This window comes from Manis javanica, chromosome X, assembly GCF_040802235.1.
Source record: "Manis javanica isolate MJ-LG chromosome X, MJ_LKY, whole genome shotgun sequence".
In the NCBI taxonomy this organism is placed as follows: Eukaryota; Metazoa; Chordata; class Mammalia; order Pholidota; family Manidae; genus Manis; species Manis javanica.
This window is the reverse complement of record NC_133174.1, coordinates 61,654,404-61,667,225: the sequence shown is the minus strand read 5'-3', so window position 1 is coordinate 61,667,225 and position 12,822 is coordinate 61,654,404. Positions and strand designations below refer to the sequence as shown.

Genomic DNA, 12,822 nt, shown 5'->3' with positions numbered 1-12,822 from the left:
GGGTGATATGCATGGATTTTTTAATATTGTACAATCCATGCTTTGCTGGAATAAATGCCAATTGATCACGATGTCTGATCTTTTTGATGTAGCTTTGAATTCGGTTTCCTAATATTTTGTCAAGTATTTTTGCATCTTTATTCATCAGGAATACTGGTAATTTTGTTTTTTGTTATCTTTGCCTGATTTTGGTATTAGAGTGATGCTGGCTTTATAGAATGAGTTTGGAAGTACTCCATCCTCTTCTTATTGGGAAACTTTGAGGATGGGTATTAGGTTTTCTGTAAATGATAAAAATCAATGGTGAAGACATCTGGTCCAGGCATTTTGTTCTTGGGTAGTTTTTTGAATAGTGATTCAATTTCAATCCCGGTAATTGGTGTTTTCCAATTTTGTTTCTTCCTGGGTATTGGAAGGTTGTATTTTTCTAGAAAGTTGTCCATTTCTTCTAGATCATCCAATTTGTTAGCATATAATTTTTCATAATATTCTATAATAATTCTTTGTATTTCTGTGGTGTCTGTAGTGATTTTTCCATTCTCATTTTTTATTCTTATGTGTGTAGACTCTTTTTATCTTGATAAGTCTGGCTAGGGGTTTATCTGTTTTGTTTATTTTCTTGAAGATCCAGCTCCTGCTTTCAGTGATTCTTTTACTCTTTTATTCTTCTCAATTTTATTTATTTCTGCTCTAATCTTTATTATGTCCCTTCTTCTACTGACTTTGGGTCTCATTTGTTCTTTTTTCAGTTACATTGTGAATTTAGTGTTCATTTGGGATTGTTCTTCTTTCTTTAAATGGGCCTGAATTGCTGTATACTTTCTTCTTTGAACTGCCTTCAAACCCTCCTTCAAATTTAAATAATCGTGCTGGGTAGTGTATTCTTACGTGGAGGCCCTTCTGTTTCAAAGCATTATATATATCAAATCACTCCCTTTTGGCCCATAAGGTTTCTGCTGAAAAATATGATAACCTGATGGGTTTTCCATTCTAGGTGATCTTTTTTCTTCTCTCTGGCTGCTTTTAATATGCTCATCCTTGATCTTTGCCATTTTAGTTATATATCCTGGGGTTGTCTTCATTAAGTCCCTACTGTTGGGGTATCTGCACACTTCCATGGCCTGAGAGAGTATTTCCTTACCCAGACTTGGGAAGTTTTTGGCTATTATTTTTTCAAAGACATTTACTACCCCTTTTTCTCTCTCTTCTTCTTCTGATACCCCTATAATGCAAATATTGTTCCATCTGAATTGGTCACACAGTTCTCAATATTCTTTCATTCCTAGAGATCCATTTTTCTCTGTGTGCCTCAGCTTCTTTGTATTCCTGTTCTCTAATTTGTTCCATTTAGTGTTTCCTCTATCTCATCTAATCTGCTTTTAAATCCCTCCACTTTGTTTCATTTCAGCTACTGTATTTTTCAGGGTGTCTATCTCCCTCCTGAATTCATCCCTTAGTTTTTGAATATTTTTCTGTAGCTCCATTATGCTTATTATGGCTTTTATTTTCAATACTTTTTCAGGAAGATGAGTGATTTCAGTTTCACTGAGCCCTTGTTCTGTTTGAGGGATTTTGGATTGAACAAGGTTCTTCTGCCTTTTCATAACTCTGTTGGCTAATGAGAAATATTAGGTTTGTGTAGGTGGCACCGTTTAGTGCCCAAAAGCTCTTCTCTTTGGAGCTGCCCAGTACCTGGAGCAATGGTACTGGTTGCAGGTGATCAGTACCAGTTCCTTACCCTAGAGAGCAAGCTCTTTCCTGCTTCCTGTCCACAGTGCCAGCCTCTGCTGTCAGGGACAGTGGGCCACATGGAGGGAGCAGCCTCTGAGTTATGCCCCTAACCTGCCATAGGCAGGGCTGCCCACCTACTGGCCTGAAGTGATTGCAGACGTTTCAGGCAAGCAACACCAGAGTCTGCTGGGAGGACAGAGCTCTTTTCTGCTTCCCAGCTGCAGCGCCTGCCTCCACTGTCAGAGTCAGTGAGCCATGCACAGGGGGCAGCCTCTGCATTAAGGCCCTAAGCTATTATCTGTGGGGCTGCCCTCTGGCTGGCCTGGAGTGATAGCAGGTGTCAAAGGTGAGTGGCACTCGTGCCAGCTTCTGTTGTCAGGGCCAGTTAGCTGCATGCACAAAGTGCAGCCTCTGCATTAAGCTGCTGTAGTTGCTGTAGGCGGGATTGCTCTCCAGCTGGCCCAGCACAATGACAGGTCTTGCAGGTCTGTGCACAGGAGCCAGAGGGGAGGAAGGAGCAGCATGCTTCTCATTGTGGTCAGGTACCTTAGTGCAGTATTGCCAGCCAGGGGGAGGGAGTGCCTGAAGCTCCTGAAATATTCCAACCTGCTGGGCTAAGTGTGCCAGGATCATTTTTCCACTTGTTCCTTCTCCTGAGCAGTTTTGGTGTAATCCTTGCCCCTTTTGCAGCCTTCTCACTGTTGGGAATTCTTTCAAAGTGCCCAAATTTCTTTTTTTTCCCAGAGGTGCCAGTTGTAGGAACCTTTTCTCCACAAGAGACTGGAACCTGTCTCTGACTTTGCTTTTCCATCCCTCTGATCTCCAGAGCACCATGCAATATGGGTTTGTGCTTCTGGAGATTTCTAGGGCTGGGTATTTAGCAGTCCTGGTTTTCTACTCCCTTCCTGCTGTTTCTCTTCCTCCTGCTGGTGAGCTGTGGTGGGGTGAGTGTTTGGGTCCTGTTGGGTTGTGGCTTTGTTATCTTACCCTTTTATATGATGTAGATTTTCTGTTCTCTTTTCCCAGACATAGACTAGCTGGTGCAATCTTATGTTCACTTCTTTAGGAACACTTCTATTTGCTGTATTTTCATACTACATGTGGTTTTTGGATATTTCTGCCTCACTTTTCACACTGCCATATTTTTTCCCATCTCCCTCCCACTTCTAATTTAGTTACTTGAATCTTCTGTTTTTATGATCACTCCATGCTGAGCTTTTTTTGTACAAATTTTCAATAAACCATCTTTTAGTTTATTGAAATCTTTTAGTAATATATAATGAAATATATTCTATTATATATTTTCTATTATATATTTCATTTAACCTAATCTATATGATTTAACCAACTTTGGGTTTAGTATCTTCTTGTTTTCCACATTCCATAAGATGTAACATTAGTTTACTCACTTGAATATATCTTTTCTAATATAGGTTATTCTAATGTTGGGTTGCACTACTGTTAATTACCCAAAAGCATTGCCTTCCCTGCATCCCAGAAGTGTTGGTATGCTTGATTTTCATTTGCCTCTATTTTCTAATTTCCTTTGTAATTGTTAGGCCATTGATTCAGATTGTTTATTAACCTACACATGTATGTATTTTCCTGCTAACCCATTACTAATTTGAGCTCCATTTCACTGCAGAAGATACATGGATTTTAATTTTTTAAAAAGTATATTAGACTTGTTTTTAGGCCTTTTATCCTGGACATTTCCTATGCACCTGAAAAGAACATGTGTTCTGCTGTTCTCACATTAGGCCTGAATCAGGACTGTTATACAAGATGTGTATTTCCTCATCCAACTTGTCCAAATATTTTGATATATTCCTTCATTCATTTCTGTCAATGTTTGCTTCACATATTTTGGGGCTGTGCTATTGGGTGTGTATATAATTAACTTGGATCAACTGACATTTTTCTTGCACTTTTCAGTTTATTGCATGGAGTTACACTAGTCCAAGTTAAAAGCAGACCCCAAATGGTTATGTTATACAAGCTATAAAATTTGTTTTTAAACTTGTGACAAGGAACAGAAGGGAAATTCTGCTAATTGCAAGAAATCTTCCCATAAGCTTCAGTGAGCCAAAAGCACCTAAAACCCATGAACTTCCAGCTGGTATTCCTTACCTAGTCCAACCTCAACCAGGAAAGACATATTATCCTTGTGCTGGCCACCCTGTAGTTGGATTACTTCTCCATATTCTGGATGCTCAAATACAGTACCAGTGCAGGTAAATTTCTTCTTAAATGCCTTCACTAGTTTCTTTTTATTGTAATCACCAGTGATCCCTTGGACAGTAGTAAGGGTCTTCCTGCCATTTCTCTGTTGAAGTCTTATACAGATATATCCTCAGTGCTAGTAGGAAACAGATCATCCTTACTTGCATCAGCAAAGGAATCAAAAGAGTGGAGGTTCTGGATAGCAACTATATGATTCCTTTTCCTTGGTGGAAATGCCTTTGGAAGGTGGTGTTGGAAGAAGGCAAGTTGGGGGACACAGCATTGGGAAGTAATGGGGCTCAGGGGGGAGGCTGCTGTGTCCTTAGAGGTGCCTCAGTGACTGGGGCCTCAACTGACATTTTTATCAGTATATAACTTTCCCCTTTTTCTCCACTGATGAATTGCAGTCTACTTTTACCTAATAGTAGCATAGTGATCCCAGCTGTCTTTTGGTGAATATTTGCATAGAATGTGTTTTTCCATCATTTTACATTCAACAGCATGTCTCCTGGCTTAGTCTCTTGAATATACATTCTTCCAATTACAGGATAGTCACAGGGCTGAAAGTACAGCATAGAAAATATAGTCAATAAAATTTTAGAATCTTTGTATGTTGAAAGATGTAACCTTAGTACACATGCTTACCCTGGTGAGCATTCAGTAATGTATACAACTGCCAAATCACTATATTATATACCTGAAACCAATATATTTCATACCAACTGTATTTGAATTTTTAAAAAGAAAACAATGTTTCATGAAGATGACATATGAATAGATCATGGGTTTTTACACATTTCACAACTCTCTGCTTGTTGATTAGAGTTTAATATATTTACATTTAGAGAAATTACTGACAAGGACTTTTTTTGGTGTTGTTTTCTGTATATCATGGTTATGGTACCTCATCTCCTCCATTATGGCCTCATTTTGTGTAGAGATTTTGCAATGTTCACTTTGATTGCTTTCTCACTTCCTTTTGTGTGTGGGTATGTGTATAATGTATTTATATTAGATATTTTCATTGTGGTCATGAAAATTACAATTACATGGTAGATTTATAAAAATATCTTGAACTGTTAGAAAATTCCCTTAAATTCTCACCAAACACCCTTATATTGTTTCTGTCACCATGTAAAACTTTATGTGTGCCCAATTATGCAATTATTTCACATGCATACTTTTTATATAATGCAGAAAATAACAAGTAGCAAACCAAAACAGGAATACTGGCTTTTATATTTCCCTGTTTTTTTCTGTCACTGCAGATCATTACATTCTTATTCAGCTTTGAGTTACTATATATTATGATTCCATTACAACCTAAAATACTTCATGATATCTTGCATGGCAAGTCTATAAAGAACAAACTTCCTCTGTTTTTGTGTATCTAGGAATGTCTTAATTTCTCCTTCATTTTTATACAAGTTTTGGCAAATATAGAATTCTTGGGGTAATTTATTTGGTAGGATTTCCAGTATCATCCAACTATCTCTTGCCCTCCATGGATTCTGAGAAATGGCTGTTTATATTATTTCATATGTATGTCAAAAATTTTATTTGAGGTTGATCTTTTCAAAAATTTGATTAAGCTGTGTTTTAGTGTGGGACTCTGGGTTTATCCTACCTGAACTTTGTTAAGCTTCTTGGATTTGTAGATTCATTCAAACCTCAAAATTTCTGGATTTTTAAGCTACATTATCTTAAAATATACTCTCTGCTCCATCTATGTCTCTTCCTATGGAACACCCAAAATATGTATTTTGTTTCACTTCAGAGCAACAGACACGTTATGCTTTGTTGTTTTTGTTTCTCCTCCTGTAACTTGGTATCAATTGTCCTAACATCAAGTTCACTTACTCTTTATGCCTGCTTAAACCTGAACATATGTAGTGAATGTCTTATTGTAATTACTTGTCTCCAGAATTTCTATTTAATTTCTTAAAATTTATATTCTTACTGATATTATCATTGTTTGTAGATAAACCAACATTACCTTGGTTTCTTTTAGGTCTTTCTCAATGCTTTTCTTTATCCTAGCAAATTTAATACAATTATTTCAAGTATTTCTCTAGTAACACCAATGTCAGGAAGTTGATTAGTATGGTTACTATTTTTCCTGTGAATGGGCCATATGTTTATCTTTCTTTATATGCTCCGTGATATTTTGTTGAAAATAGTACTACTAACCCTAATTTGATAAATCTGGAAATCAGATTGGAGTCCATTTCCAGAGCTTGTTATCCTTAATAATTTTAGACTACAATTGTCTGCTTAATGCCATTTCTAAACTATTACTGCAAAATACTATTCCTTATTCTGTGTGGTCATTTAAGCTTATTTTTCAGCTGGTGTTTAAAACCAGTATTACCTTGAAGAGGAGAATAAAAAAGAATAAAACCTCTCCCAGTCTTTGTACATTGGCTCTGGTGGTATTTCTAGATACTTACCTGGGTTGCTTAAAACTCTGCAAAATTTATGTATTTTTTCATACTGGTTAACAACGGGACTGCAATTAACTACTTAAATTTTAAATAATCAAGTTTGAATACCATTTTAGCTTCAGTACTATACAAAAACAGTTACACAACTCTGTTCCTCAGTGTTATCACAAATTACAACAATATGTTAAGTGGAATTGAATAATTATTTCATCATATATTTCAAATCACATATAATTAACTATACACAAAACACTAAAGTATTAGCTTTTATATTTAACTATGAAGTTATTTTTAAGAGTATTCTTTACTTCTTCATATGGCTTTGAGTAATATCTAGTTTTCTTTCATTAAAGTTTGAAAGAGTTATTTAATTTTGCTTGCAACACAGGTTTGTAGTGACAAATTCTGTTTTATCTGGAAAAGTCTTAATTTGTCCATCATTCTTGAAGGACAGCATAACCAGAAATGGGACAGTTGACATTTTTATAAATCATTATTTTCATCTACCATCTGCCTGTATAGTACGTTAAAAAATCAGCTGCTAATTTAATGTAAGATCCCATAGGCATGACAAGTGACACCTCTTATTGCTTTCAAGATTTTATGTTTGTGTCCAGATTTTAATTTGCTTTATATGCCTAAGGGTTATTATCTTCCAGTATCTGATTTGAACTTCATTAAGCATCTGGATATGCAGGTAGATATCTTTCTTCATATTTTGGAAGATTTCATTCATTATTTCAAATATACTTATTTTCTGTTTCTCAAATTCCTCTCATCTAGGACTCCCAAACTGCATATGTTGGTGTGTGCTATAGGCCCGTCATTCTCTTCATTATAAAGCATTATTTTAATTATTTACTTCTGTATATATTTGTTAAGTCCATCTAGTCTAATGTTCAAATAGCCAAACCAAGTTTCCTTATTGATTTTCTGAAAAATCAATCATTTCCTGCAAATGAGGGGTGAGTAGTGTTGAAGTCCTCTATTATTGTGCTGCTGTCAACATTTCTCTTTAGGTTTGTTAGTATTTGCTTTTCATATTTAGGTGCTACAATGTTAGGTACATAGATATTTATAATTGCTATATCTTCTTGCTGGACGGATCCCCTTGTCATTATGTAATGTCTTTATTTCTTTTCTTTTTCTTTTGGTATCATTAATCTACAATTACATGAAGAACATTATGTTTACTAGGCTCCCCTCGTCAACAAGTCCCCCCCACATACCCTTCACAGTCACTGTCCATCTGCATAGTAAGATGCTGTAAAATCACTACTCGTCTTCTCTGTGTTGCACAGCCCTCCCCGTACCACCCATGCACTATACATGCTAATCATAATGCACACTTTTCCCCCACCCTTATACCTCTCTGTCCTTCCACCCACCCCAGTCCCTTTCCCTATGGTAACTATTAGTCCATTCTTGAGTTCTGGGATACTGCTGCTGTTTTGTTCCTTCAGTTTTTCTTTGTTCTTACACTCCACATATGAGTGAAGTCATTTGGTACTTGTCTTTCTCTGCCTGGCTTATTTCACTGAACATAATACACTCTACCTCCACCCATGTTGTTGCGAATGGTAGAATCTGATTTTTCTTATGGCTGAGTAATATTCCATTGTGTATATGTACCACCTCTTCTTTATCCATTCATCTACTGATGGACAATTAGGTAGCTTCCATATCTTGGCTATTGTAAATAATGCAGCGATAAACATCTGTTTTTCAAACTGGAGTGCTGCATTCTTAGGGTAAATTCCTAGAAATGGCATTCCTGGGTCAAATGGTATTTCTATTTTGAGTTTTTTGAGGAACCTCCATACTGCTTTCCACAATGGTTGAACGAATTTACACTCCCATCAGCAGTGTAGGAGGGTTCCCCTTTCTCCACAACCTTGCTAACATTTAATGTTGTTTGTCTCTTCAATGATGGCGATCCTTAACGGTGTGAGGTGATAATTCATTGTGGTTTTAATTTGCATTTCTCTGATGATTAGCGATGTGGAGAATCTTTTCATGTTCCTGTTGGCCATCTGGATTTCTTCTTTAGAGAACTATTTATTCAGCTCCTCTGCCAATTTTTTAATTGGATTATTTGCTTTCTGTTTGTTGAGGCGTGTGAGCTCTTTATATAATTTTGGATGTCAATCCTTTATCGGATCTGTCATTTATGAATATGTTCTCCCATACTGTAGGATACCTTTCATTCTATTGATGGCGTCCTTTGCTGTACAGCTTTTTAGCTTGATATAGTCCCACTTGTTCATTTTTGTCTTTGTTTTCCTTGCCCGGGGAGATCTGTTCATGAAGAAGTCACTCATATTTATGTCCATGAGATTTTTGCCTATGTTTTTCTCTAAGAGTTTTATGGTTTCATGACTTACATTCAGGTATTTGATCCATTTCAAATTTACTTTTGTGTATGGGGTTAGACAGTGATCCAGTTTCATTCTCTCACATGAAGCTGTTCAGTTTTGCCAGCAAGATCTGTTGAAGAGACTGACATTTCCCCATTGTATATGCATGGCTCCTCAATCGTATATTAACTGGCCATATATGTTTGCAGAATAATGTCTGCAGTCTCTATTCTGTTCCACTGGTCTATGACTCTGTTCTTGTGCCAGTACCAAATTGTCTTTGATTACTGTGGCTTTGTAGTAGAGCTTGAAGTTGGGGAGGGAGATCCCCCCACCCACTTTATTCTTCCTTCTCATGACTGCTTTGGCTATTTGGGGTCCTTGATGGTACCATATGAATTTTTGAACTATTTGTTTGTTCCAGTTCATTGAAGAATGTTGTTGGTGATTTGATAGGGATTGCATTGAATCTGGATATTGCGTTGGGCAGCATGGCCATTTTGACTATATAAATTATTCCTACCCAAGAGCATGGGATGAGTTTCCATTTCTTAGTGACCTCTTTAATATTATCTTAAGAGTGTCTTGTAGTTTTCAGGGTATAGGTTTTTCACTTCCTTGGTTAGGTGTATTCCTAGGTATTTTGTTCTTTTTGATGCTATTGTGAATGCAATTGTTTTCCTGATTTGTCTTTCTGTAAGTTCATTGTTAGTGTATAGGAAAGCTACAGATTTCTGTGTGTTAATTTTGTATCCTGCAACTTTGCTGAATTCCAATATTAGTTCTAGTAGTTTTACAGTGGAGTCTTTAGGGTTTTTAATGTACAATATCATGTCATCTGCAAATAGTGACAGTTTGACTTCTTCTTTACCAATCTGGATTCCTTCTATTTCTTTGTTTTGTCTGATTGTCATGGCTAGAACTTCCAGTACCACGTTGAATAACAGTGGGGAGAGTGGGCATCCCTGTCTTGTTTCCAATCTCAGAGGAAAAGGTTTCAGCCTCTTGCTGTTCAGTATGATGCTAGCTGTGGGTTTATCATATATGGCCTATTATTATTTGAGGTACTTGCCCTCTATGCCCATTTTGTTGAGTTTTTATCATGATGTTGAATTTTGTCGAATGCTTTTTCACCATCTATGGAGATGATCATGTGGTTTTTGTCCTTTTTGTTGATGTGGTGGATGATGTTGATGGATTTTCGAATGTTGTACCATCCTTGCATCCCTGGGATGAATCCCACTTGGTCATGGTGCATGATCCTCTTGATGTATTTTTGAATTCGGTTTGCTAATATTTTGTTGAGTATTTATACAACTACGTTCATCAGGGATATTGGTCTGTAGTTTTCTTTTTTGGTGGGGTCTTTGCCTGATTTTGGTATTAGGGTGATGTTGGCTTCATAGAATGAGTTTGGGAGTATTCCCTCCTCTTCTATTTTTTGGAAAACTTTAAGGAGAATGGGTGTTAGAGCTGTCTATCCTTTTACTTTATGTATAAATAAAAGCCTCCCTTTAGCTCTCCTATCTTGACTGTTTGCTAAATTCATTCTTCTACTCCACAAACAAGAACCTCAGCATCATTTTTTGGGACTCGTCCAGGATAACTTTGGAGGTGAGTATCAGCATTCAAGCTTGCCTTTTATTTTACTGTCCTTATAGAAGGAATGGCACACAACATTGGGTGCTCATCAGCCATATAAATGGAGTAGCCCAGCTGCTGTTCTCAAAATCTCAAACAGCAGGTTCCCCTGTGTCTCCCTCAGTGGATCCCCCATCTTCCTTGGGAGCCGGAAAAGACACCTGAGAGGAGGCCAGGATTCCCTTTCAGAGGCATCTCCTTGGATGCAATGGACTGAGGAAAGCCATGGGCAACTGCAAGAGTCTAGGCTGAGGCTTACGCTTTAGCGGCTTCTCAAAGGTCTGAGTATCTGGAATCAGACCCTGACAACCCAACAGGGTATCCAGGAGGAGTGATTCTCTATCTCTGACTTCCAGCCTGCTTCTTCAGGCTTCCCCGGCCTCTGAGTGAGGCAGGGGATATTCCTCTCTTCTAACATCATCAGTGTCACGGAACCTGATGCCCACCACTGCAAGGTAGGAGATCCACACTTTCCTCTTATTCCTGACTAAATGCTATACTCTTTATCTCATAAAATGTGTCTGGGCATCCGTTGGGCTACCTAAAAGATGATTAGCATTGGCTACCAGTGTTAAGTCTCTGATTAGAAAGGCCTGGCCCCTGAGAGAAGTATACAAGGTTATGCAGCTAAATATATTTTGATGCAGAGAAGGGAAATCATCAAAAATCCCATAGACTACAATATGGAACTAGTTTTCTAAATTATTTTGGTGGAAATCTACTTACTGAGTTCATCACTATTTTCAAAATTTCGGAGGTTTTTAAACTAGACTCCCTGAAATGGAAGAAATTCGTCTTCTGCAATACAGCCTGGCTTTAAATAACTGGTGCTAGAATTGTACTTGCATTTCATTTCCAGCCCCCTAGACACACACAGTTCCTATCAGTAAAGAGCCTTCATCAGCCCTGTACATCTGGGGCCATCTAAAACTTAACCCACTTATGTAAACTGCTCGCCCTTAGAATGTGTTCTTGAAAACTAAGATACTTTTAGTCAAATAAGCTAAAAAGAAAAATAGCAATTGAATATAAGGGACTCAAATCTTTGTATCAGTTCATCTGTGTATGTGTTCTTTTATGAAAAGTGTTGCTAACTATAGTCATTACATCTCAATCTCTGTGTCTAAGTGTGTAAATGAAAAATATTTTTCTACCTCTGAATGGTATTAATAAGAATTAATTGATTTAAAACCAAGCGCTTGTAAAAATTAGACATTCTAAAACTTCCAGATAATAATAAGATATTAAGCATTAATGCTAATTTAAGTTAAACTGAAATGGACATGTCCTTATGGTTATTAGCTGCCTAAGTTTACCTAAAGTCATTTAAGTTGATGTTATCTGTTAAATCTTTCAAGAAAAAAATGCTTAAAAAGACGCTTGACTTTGTCTAATGTTTGGTAAAAGTTTTGTGAGCATGGGTGTTAGGAATGAATAAACTAAATAAGTGTAGCAAGTAAACGTCTTAATAATTGTGTGTTACAGTGTGTATACCTATCAACAGCCTGGGAATCTTTGTGGTAACCAAAAATCTTACAGTTTTGCTAAGTTAGGTAGACATATTTTGTGCTTAGAGACTGTGCTGTAAAGCAGTCGGTTCCAGGAATTATAAAGTGTTCATAAATTTGTCAATCTAAAGAATGCTAGTGTAAATTTACAACAGCCTATCTCTCAGTGTTCACTGAAAATTAAAGTTCCTAATGGTTTTAAGTTCCAATTAAAGCTACTTAAAATAAGGAAAACATTTTTTTCCTGCATGCTAAAGAATGTGTCTTTTGATAAAAGAAAGTAGCTTAGTTCTAAAGTACAGCTGTTTATTTAAAGAGGAAGAACTCTTAAATGTAAAAAAACTTGTAGAAACTTTGTGGAAGAATTGATAGGGTCATTCTATGTAAAATTAAAGCAAATGAGTCTTGATATCAAGTACACAGCAAATTAGAATTTTGTTTTCAGTTAGGACAAAGTTTTCTTAAACGGTTAATCTGCTCTTAATGTTGAAAAATTGCAAGAGGTTTTCTAATTGTTTTATCAAAGCAGTTTCTCATGCTTAAATTCTCAGTGAGTCGTCTGAGTATTTAAGAAAATGAGATCTTAATATTAAAAGGACTAAAAGCTAAGCTTTGCTGTGTAACCTTCTGTATTTGCCTTTGAGGTATTTTGTTGTCATTCTGGTTAAATGGGTAAGTATTGCTTCATGGCAAATTATAATCTTATTTAAGCAAATGCCAAAGAAACTTTCTTCTGACAACTTCCCAAGATCAAATTGAAAAAGTGCTTTTACCTCTAGTTAACTCTGATATTTTCCAAAGGGCCCCTGGAACATGTCAGAGGAATTTTTTCTCATTAGGGAAAGTACTTGGCTAATTTGTCTTATTTATCTGATACATAATCCTGCTTAATTACCTGGAAAGCACTGTCAAAGGGAA

The 12,822-nt window shown here is 36.7% G+C and overlaps 1 protein-coding gene and 1 pseudogene across 1 annotated transcript in view; both read right to left on the bottom strand.

The window, feature by feature from the left end:
* Window positions 1-682: 682 nt before the first annotated feature.
* LOC118972894 (eukaryotic translation initiation factor 1 pseudogene) lies at window positions 683-4,385 on the bottom strand (annotated as a pseudogene).
* CHIC1 (cysteine rich hydrophobic domain 1) overlaps window positions 3,942-12,822 on the bottom strand; it is a 295,686-nt gene continuing 286,805 nt past the window's right edge. Inside the window, exon 8 of the transcript XR_012127482.1 lies at window positions 3,942-4,514. The gene's annotated coding sequence lies outside the window, so the exon portion shown is untranslated. The remainder of the gene's footprint in view (window positions 4,515-12,822) is intronic.